At 38.6% G+C, this 7,232-nt stretch overlaps 1 long non-coding RNA gene across 1 annotated transcript in view; it reads right to left on the bottom strand.

Annotated features, from left to right (window-relative positions):
- Window positions 1-1,040: 1,040 nt before the first annotated feature.
- LOC129402228 (uncharacterized) overlaps window positions 1,041-7,232 on the bottom strand; it is a 70,011-nt gene continuing 63,819 nt past the window's right edge. The window contains exons 2-3 of the long non-coding RNA XR_008628597.1: window positions 2,017-2,076; window positions 1,041-1,105 (exon numbers count right to left, since the gene is read on the bottom strand). This is a non-coding gene — a long non-coding RNA (uncharacterized LOC129402228). The remainder of the gene's footprint in view (window positions 1,106-2,016; window positions 2,077-7,232) is intronic.

Below are 7,232 nucleotides of genomic sequence, written 5' to 3'. Positions count from 1 at the left end.
CCAGTGTTTAGATTCAGCCTTCTGGAACTGTGAGTTACCATGGATGGTCTTGGTCGACATGATGAACTCAGACAGTCTCTCACCCTGATCATTCCATTCTAGGCCAGGTCCAAATGTAGAGTTCTTCAGGCAACCTTCTCAGTCCTATCTTGGCATTAAAATCACAATAATGATCTTGTAGAAGGTGTGGTCTTCTTTATAGTACCTCTCCAGTTCCATGTAGAACTTCTCAATTTCTTCTTCATTGTAGTTGGATGTTGGTGCGTAGACGACAAAGATAGAAACTGCCGGCAGTGAGCCACATCTATTCAAGCATAATCAACTATTTTCTTTAATTCCAATTATTTTATTATTTGATATAACAAATATCTTACAGACATCTTATAGCCTAGTTGTCCCTCTCAGAGAACCTGGCAAGCTACTAAGAATTTCCTGCCAGCTTGGGAGAGGGAGAGTCTGGCAAGCTCCCTGTAGAGTATTCATATGCCAAATACAGTAACAACTCTGGGTCTCATTCTCCTGACCCTGAAAGAGCTTCTAATCAGCACTGTTGGGAAGGACAAGTAAAGAGAGGCTGCTAAAGTCTCAGGGTTAGGATGGATGGTGACGTTACTAGGCCCACTTGAGCAAATCTATGATCAACAAGATTATAGTGATAGTGATAGTGATACAAAAAATATTTTTAAGATAGTCACTGTCACTGTCATTGTCACTGTCATCCCATTGCTCATCAATTTGTTCGAGTGGGCTAGTGAACCAAATAATTATTTCAGGAATTTTACCCAGTGTCATTAGTTGCTAATAAAAAGGTAACAAACATAGTAATTTGATGGTTTTAATTCCATATATAATTTATGATATTTTAGTAGCCATTACAAAAACTCCCTTTAACTTATTGTTAGTTTTTTTAAACCTCGAAGAATGGTATTCTTATACATTTGTATAATTTATATTTGTTCACAAACTGCTTAAAAGTTCCAAAGAAATAATACAGTGTGTAAGACACTTGCCTTGCCTGTTGCCAACCTGGGTTTGATCTCCAAAACTGTCAGGAATGATCCCTGAGCACAGAACTGGAGAAATCCTTGAACACAGGTATGCTCCCCTGCAAAAAAATAAAAACTGTTACAGTTTTATATGAAATATGATAATATTAAAAATAAGAGCAAAAATGTCATTTCAAGATATTTATGATATGAAATATATTATAAATGGATTATATGATTTATTTATATGATTATTTTATCTATCTTATATGATTTATTGTATATATACATAAAATTAATCATTTTTATGATTTCTATATGCTTCTGAGTTCCTACAGGGAGCCTTTTGTTTTGGTTTGGGTTTGGGTTTTGTTTTGTTTTTTTTAAGACTGTATCCCCCTTGTGAGCTGAAAGTAGACTATAGATCAAACATTATGACCACTCAATACTTATATTGCAAACCACAACTCCTTTTGGGTAAAAGGAAAGAGAGAGCAAGAGGGAATGCTCTGCTGCAGAGGCAGGGTGGAGTGAGGGGTTAGATGGGGGTGGTGGGAGGGATACTGGGATCATTGGTGGTGGAGAATGGGCACTGGTGGAGGGATGGTACTCAATCATTGTATGACTAAATGTAAGCATGAAAGTTTGTAAGTCTGTAACTACTCCTCACGGTCATTCATTAAATTTTTTTTTTAAATTATGTAAAAAAAAAGACTGAATCCCCTTGTCTCTACATCTTACATCTCTAAGTCATCTGGCTGACATTCCTACAGAGGTCTTTATATATCCTCATTTTATTATTTGCCATACAAGTAAGTGTGCATGTTTGTGTGTGTGTGTGAGAGAGAGAGAGAAGAGAGAGCTTATAAAGATTAATGTTTTCTTAATTTTCCTTATTTTAGTCTTTCTTCATTGACTTAGTTCCCTAAGAATTATTTCCTTTTTTCCTCGTAATCTTCAAAATAGCTAATACTTCAGGGGGCAAAGAGAAAGTTCAGGAAATAAGTCACTTTTCTTGCTCAGGACTGACCTCAGTTCATGGTCCCCAAACAGCACTATGGTCCCCCAGCAGCACTGTCAGAAGACATTCCTAAGAACACAGCAGGAGCAATCATGAGCATAGCAGGGAGTGGCTTATATCCCTTCCCCTAAATTTAGCAAAAACAAATAAACAAACAAACAAAAAACATTAAATTTAAGGCTATGTAAAAATAAATTTTAAAGGTATATATAAACATTTTTTTGTTTTCTTCCTTATCTTGAAGTTAGAAATGGAAGATGAGTCCATAGAATTGATATATGGCAAATCGAAGTTAAGCCACAGAGCCACAGAAATGGGGGAGTCAAGGGTTCAGGAGGGGCATCTCACACATTGCTCAGACTACCTATGACATGACTCCAGCAATTCTCAGCCTACTGGCCCCTGGTTTAATGTCAGGGCCTGCGAATGCTGTCCTGCTCAGGACGTGACAGATTCTGAGCCTGTGCTTGAGGGCTTCCCGTGCTACACTCTGCAGGGCCCTGGGTATGTATAACATACCAGAGTAGGCACAGAACAAGTGTCAGCCACATGCAGAATATTCACTTTAACCCTTGCACTATCTGGTCCTCCCATAGAGATTTAAAAGGACCTTCCAAAGAATACACAGTCAGCATAAGCTTTTCTAGAGAAGTTCGAAAGATATACAGGGGGATATCATGCCGCCAGCAGCTCAACCTGTACCTGTGGGGCAAGTGCATCAGCAACCTGATGGTGCCTGCACACTTCCAGATACCCCAAAATTGCTGCTGTACCTTTGGCCAGACCCCTACAGCTTGGGGCCAAGTTTCCCAAGAAATTAAATGGCCAAAAGTTAGGTATGTGGGAGACACACCCACAAACCACCTCCTGATGAGCTATATAAGCTCACTTATTGGCCTTATTTCAGAGACCAATAAATCTCGAAAGAGATCAAAAGATGCAGTTAGGGCCTGTAGCCAATTTGGATCAGGACTGGTCTCCTCCACCATCCCAGTTTTCCAGTAGCTTGGCAGTCACACCCACAAACTTTCCCCAGCAAGCCATGTAATCTCATCAACAGCCAAGACACAGAGACTGTAAACTAAAGCTCCTGGAAAAGAACAACACAGAATGTCCTGACCCCACACCAGGCTGTCTTCACTGGGGCACCTAGGAGGGGGGGGTGGTTTGAGTCTCTCTTCCTGCCCCAAGCAGAACTCCGGCAGCTGAAAACCTCTAGAACCCAACCACTGCCATGCACAAAGCCACTCTGCACACGCTCAGAGGAGCCTCACCCAAGACAGGACAAGCATCATATAAGACAGGATGAACCTCACCAAAGAGCGGACCAACAGGAAAACCCAGGTATGCCGGAACCTGTGACTCAGATCTCCACACCTGCTCAGATGGGGACTGGGCCTCCTCCCCCCTGGTCTCCAGTTTTCCAGAAGCTTGGCGGTCACACCCACAAACCACCCCCCTGGCACCATGTAAACTCACCAACAGCCAAGACCCAGAGATTATAAACCAAAGCTCCCAGAAGAGAACGACACAGAATTCCCTGGACATTATATTCTATCCATAACAAGCAATACAAAACAAATCATCTAGAATTGCCTTTTCACCAGGTTTGAGTGGTGGTGAGACTGGTGTCAAAATATCGAGTGTAGCCAAAGTAGGGAGAGAGTATGGGGGAAACTGCAACACAGGCAGGGGAAGGGTTGGAAAGGGCTGGGGGTAAGGAAATACCAGGGATTTGGTGGTGACAAACGTGAACTAGAGAAGGGATGGGTGTTTGATAATTGTATGACCAAAGCTCAAACATGAAAGCTTTGTAACTGTATCTCACAGTGAATCAAAAAAAGGGGTGGGGTGGGGGGAAATAATAGTAAAATAATAACATAAAATAAAATAATAAAATAATAGTAAAATAATAAAATAAAATTCTGAATTAAAAAAGAAAAAGTAATGTGGAATTCATGCCCAATTCAATCAGCTTAATCAATGACTGAAAAAATAGCAATACTCTTACATTTAAAAAAAAAGATATATGCAAACTTTTTTAAGTCTTTTTATGAAAGTTTACTTGGAGAAATAGTGTAAGATGTAAGACACTTGTCTTGTACGTGGTTATGGCTGCTATGACCCTGGTTTGAATTTCTGATAAGACTAAACACCCCCTGAACATTGAGTTGGTAATAGTTGGTAAGAGTCCCTGAGCACTGCTGAGTGTGACTCAAAAGCTTTATAAAATAAAAAAGCAAAATCTAACATAGCTTCCATTAACTATTTTAGCAAAAGTCAAAAGCAGAAAACACTCACAAATAAATCTCAGAAGACAGCAAAACCCGCAGAGATGCCTTCACACTCCATGCCAAGCTGAATTTATCTGGGGCACCCCAGAAGGTGTGGAAAGCCCACCACGTGCCCCAAAAGAGCCCCGGCAGCTGAAAACCACCAGAACCCAATCACCATCCTGTTCCCGGCTGATCTCTACAGGCTCGGGTCAAGCCCCTCACACATGAGAATGAATCTGCTGAAAAACTCAGATATGCGAGTTTTGTGATGGAAATCTCCAAGCACTCATGGAGTTAGGAATGGGCAATCCCCCTCATCTCCCTGTTCTTCCAGGATCCTGGCAGTCATGCCCACAAACTTCCTCTGGGTGTCATATAAGTTCATTAACAGCTTTGATCCAGAGACTCACAAATAAATCTCTGAAGATAGCAACAAGCTGCAGAGATGCCTCCTGACCCCAAAGTCACCATCCAGTTAAAAATTGAACTCCAGCTGTATCACTGTATTTAAAATTTTAGAATTCCTGGAGCGACGTCTCATACACTATGCCACTGATGTACCAAGCGTAGCACACCACATTTGACGTGATGTAAAGTAGAAGGCAAACGATTTCAATCCAAAAAATAAATAAATAAAGCAAAAACATCAGCACACAAATTTCAACTTGTAACATGTTAGTAGTCTTTTGTACAAAGGCTTAACAGCTCCAAGGTGTGATACAACAATCTTCATATACTTTCTCTAAGTAAATCTTGGATCATTTTTAGTGGATTACTCTTAGCAAGCAATACAAATTAAATTATTTAGAGTCTTAGGGGCAGGCTTGGGGGGTTGTGGGAAAAATTCAAAATAATGATGGTGGTAAGGTGTAATAGTGGTGGGTTTGGTGTTAGAATATTAAATGTAATAAATTATTGTGAACAGTCTAACAAAAATAATTTTCTTGTATAGACTTGCTAAGTTATTTTACAGAATTCATTGGGTTGCATTGTGTTAAATATACAATCTCCAAACTAAGTTCATCTTTTGTTTTAATTTTTTTATTATTTTTATTTTTATTGAATCACTGAGATACAGTTGCAAGCTTTCATGTTTGAGTTTCAGTCACACAATGATCAAACACCCATCCCTCCAGCAGTGCACATTCTCCACCACCAATGTCCCCAGCCCTCCCCCCCGCCCACATCACAACCCTCCCCCTGTCTATGACAGACAATAAAAATATTTTTTTAATTTTAAAAAATATATCGGTAAATCTTGTGTAATTGTTGCAGCATTGAATTGAGCACTGAATTTTTCCTATAGACTCATATGCTAAACAGGTGAGTAAAATAACACTTTCAGTGAGTTTTTGGAGATTTGCCATATTGTTTCTTTTTCTCTAAAAAGATATGGACAATCTGTTGTAGATATGCAAAGAGACATTGTGTAAATTCAGTATACTCCAAAAAAATGCCCAATAGAAGAGAAGAAAAAGGAATGCATGGGATGAAGATATAAATATTCAAGAAATAAATGTAGAAAATGGAGAAATAGAGATGCACAAAAGTAATACTTCATTTACCATTTAATATTATGCTTTTGGCATGTAATTGATGCAATATCACATCCACCTTATGAAACTGGTGCATATATTTAAATTGTCATTTAAAAAGGAAGCAGAAAGTATGCTTTCTAAGATCATCACAAACCCTTCTTACTGAATGTTCTTTAAATATTCCCAAGGAATAATGCCTGAATTTTAGGAAGAATCATAATCAGAAGAGTAGCTGGTAAAAGGTCAACTACACTATGTGCACTTTCAATTATACTACATGTGCACTACCAGCATGTAACAGATTACAAAGGTCTATGTTACAAAGGGTCTCTCTTGTTGGAGTCAAAACCGAACTCTGAATGGAAACTGTACTAATCCAAGAGCGATCCTGCTCAGAGCTAGGTACGCTAGAAAGACAGCATATCAGCTAGTTCAAGAGATCAAAGAGAGTGATGGTATTTGTTGAGCAGGCAGTAAGATAGTCCCTGCCCAGAGTGAGTGAGAATAAATACTAAGCAATTAGCAGTGACCAGAAAGGCCATTTCTCCATGTTATAATATCTGCTTCTGGATGCTCTGAAGCCAGGTGGGAATAAGATGTGTAACATTGGTTCAGATATGCTATTTTCATGAGTTTCTTTGAACATGATTCTGCCTTCTTTTCATGATGGTATGACCATCGTAAAGACAGGCAGAATGATTTATCACAACCACTTTCATTATGACCTGTATAATGGACAAATGTAGCACAAGAACCATTATAAGTACATGTGCATATTTATCCTTTACATTATATATCACATTTGTCCTTTATAATTACAGATGAGGAAGGTCATAGTATTATCTTCATCTTACAACTTCAAAATATAAAAATCAGTTTAGATTAAGAAACTTGTCCACGGTTACAGTTAATACATGTCAAGTCAAAATTTAAATATGCTTACTCTGGCTAAATTTTGGATCACTAAAAGGATGAATTCTAGAAGCTCAGAGTTGGAAATTTCCAGACTGTCACACATTGGGAAAGTAGAATACAGAATATAAAGTGAAAGAGGAAAAGATGTTGGTCTCACTCCATGAAAAATTATAATAGAAAAAGATAAAAGTTTGATGAGTATCTAACCCTAAAAATTAATCTTGAGGTTTCCCTAATATTCAGTCATATAGTACTCTTGGGGCTTTGCTGATTCCTTAACAATGTGAAACAGAAAATCCTAACACGCTTGATATTATAAATCAAAGACCTCAGTCTCTGGAGAATCAACTCGACTGAAAAATTACTTTACTCTCAATCTATCATGCCAAAGCTAAGACTGTTATGTCAACAGGCATGCATCTAAATGGTAGAACTCTCTTCATGGAAGACTCTTATGGAGTAAGTATGTGTGCAGAGATCTTATAAACTTTCTACT

This window comes from Sorex araneus, chromosome 2 (assembly GCF_027595985.1).
Source record: "Sorex araneus isolate mSorAra2 chromosome 2, mSorAra2.pri, whole genome shotgun sequence".
Lineage (NCBI taxonomy): Eukaryota > Metazoa > Chordata > Mammalia > Eulipotyphla > Soricidae > Sorex > Sorex araneus.
The sequence above is the reverse complement of the archived record's forward strand: the minus strand, read 5'-3'. Positions and strand labels throughout refer to the sequence as shown.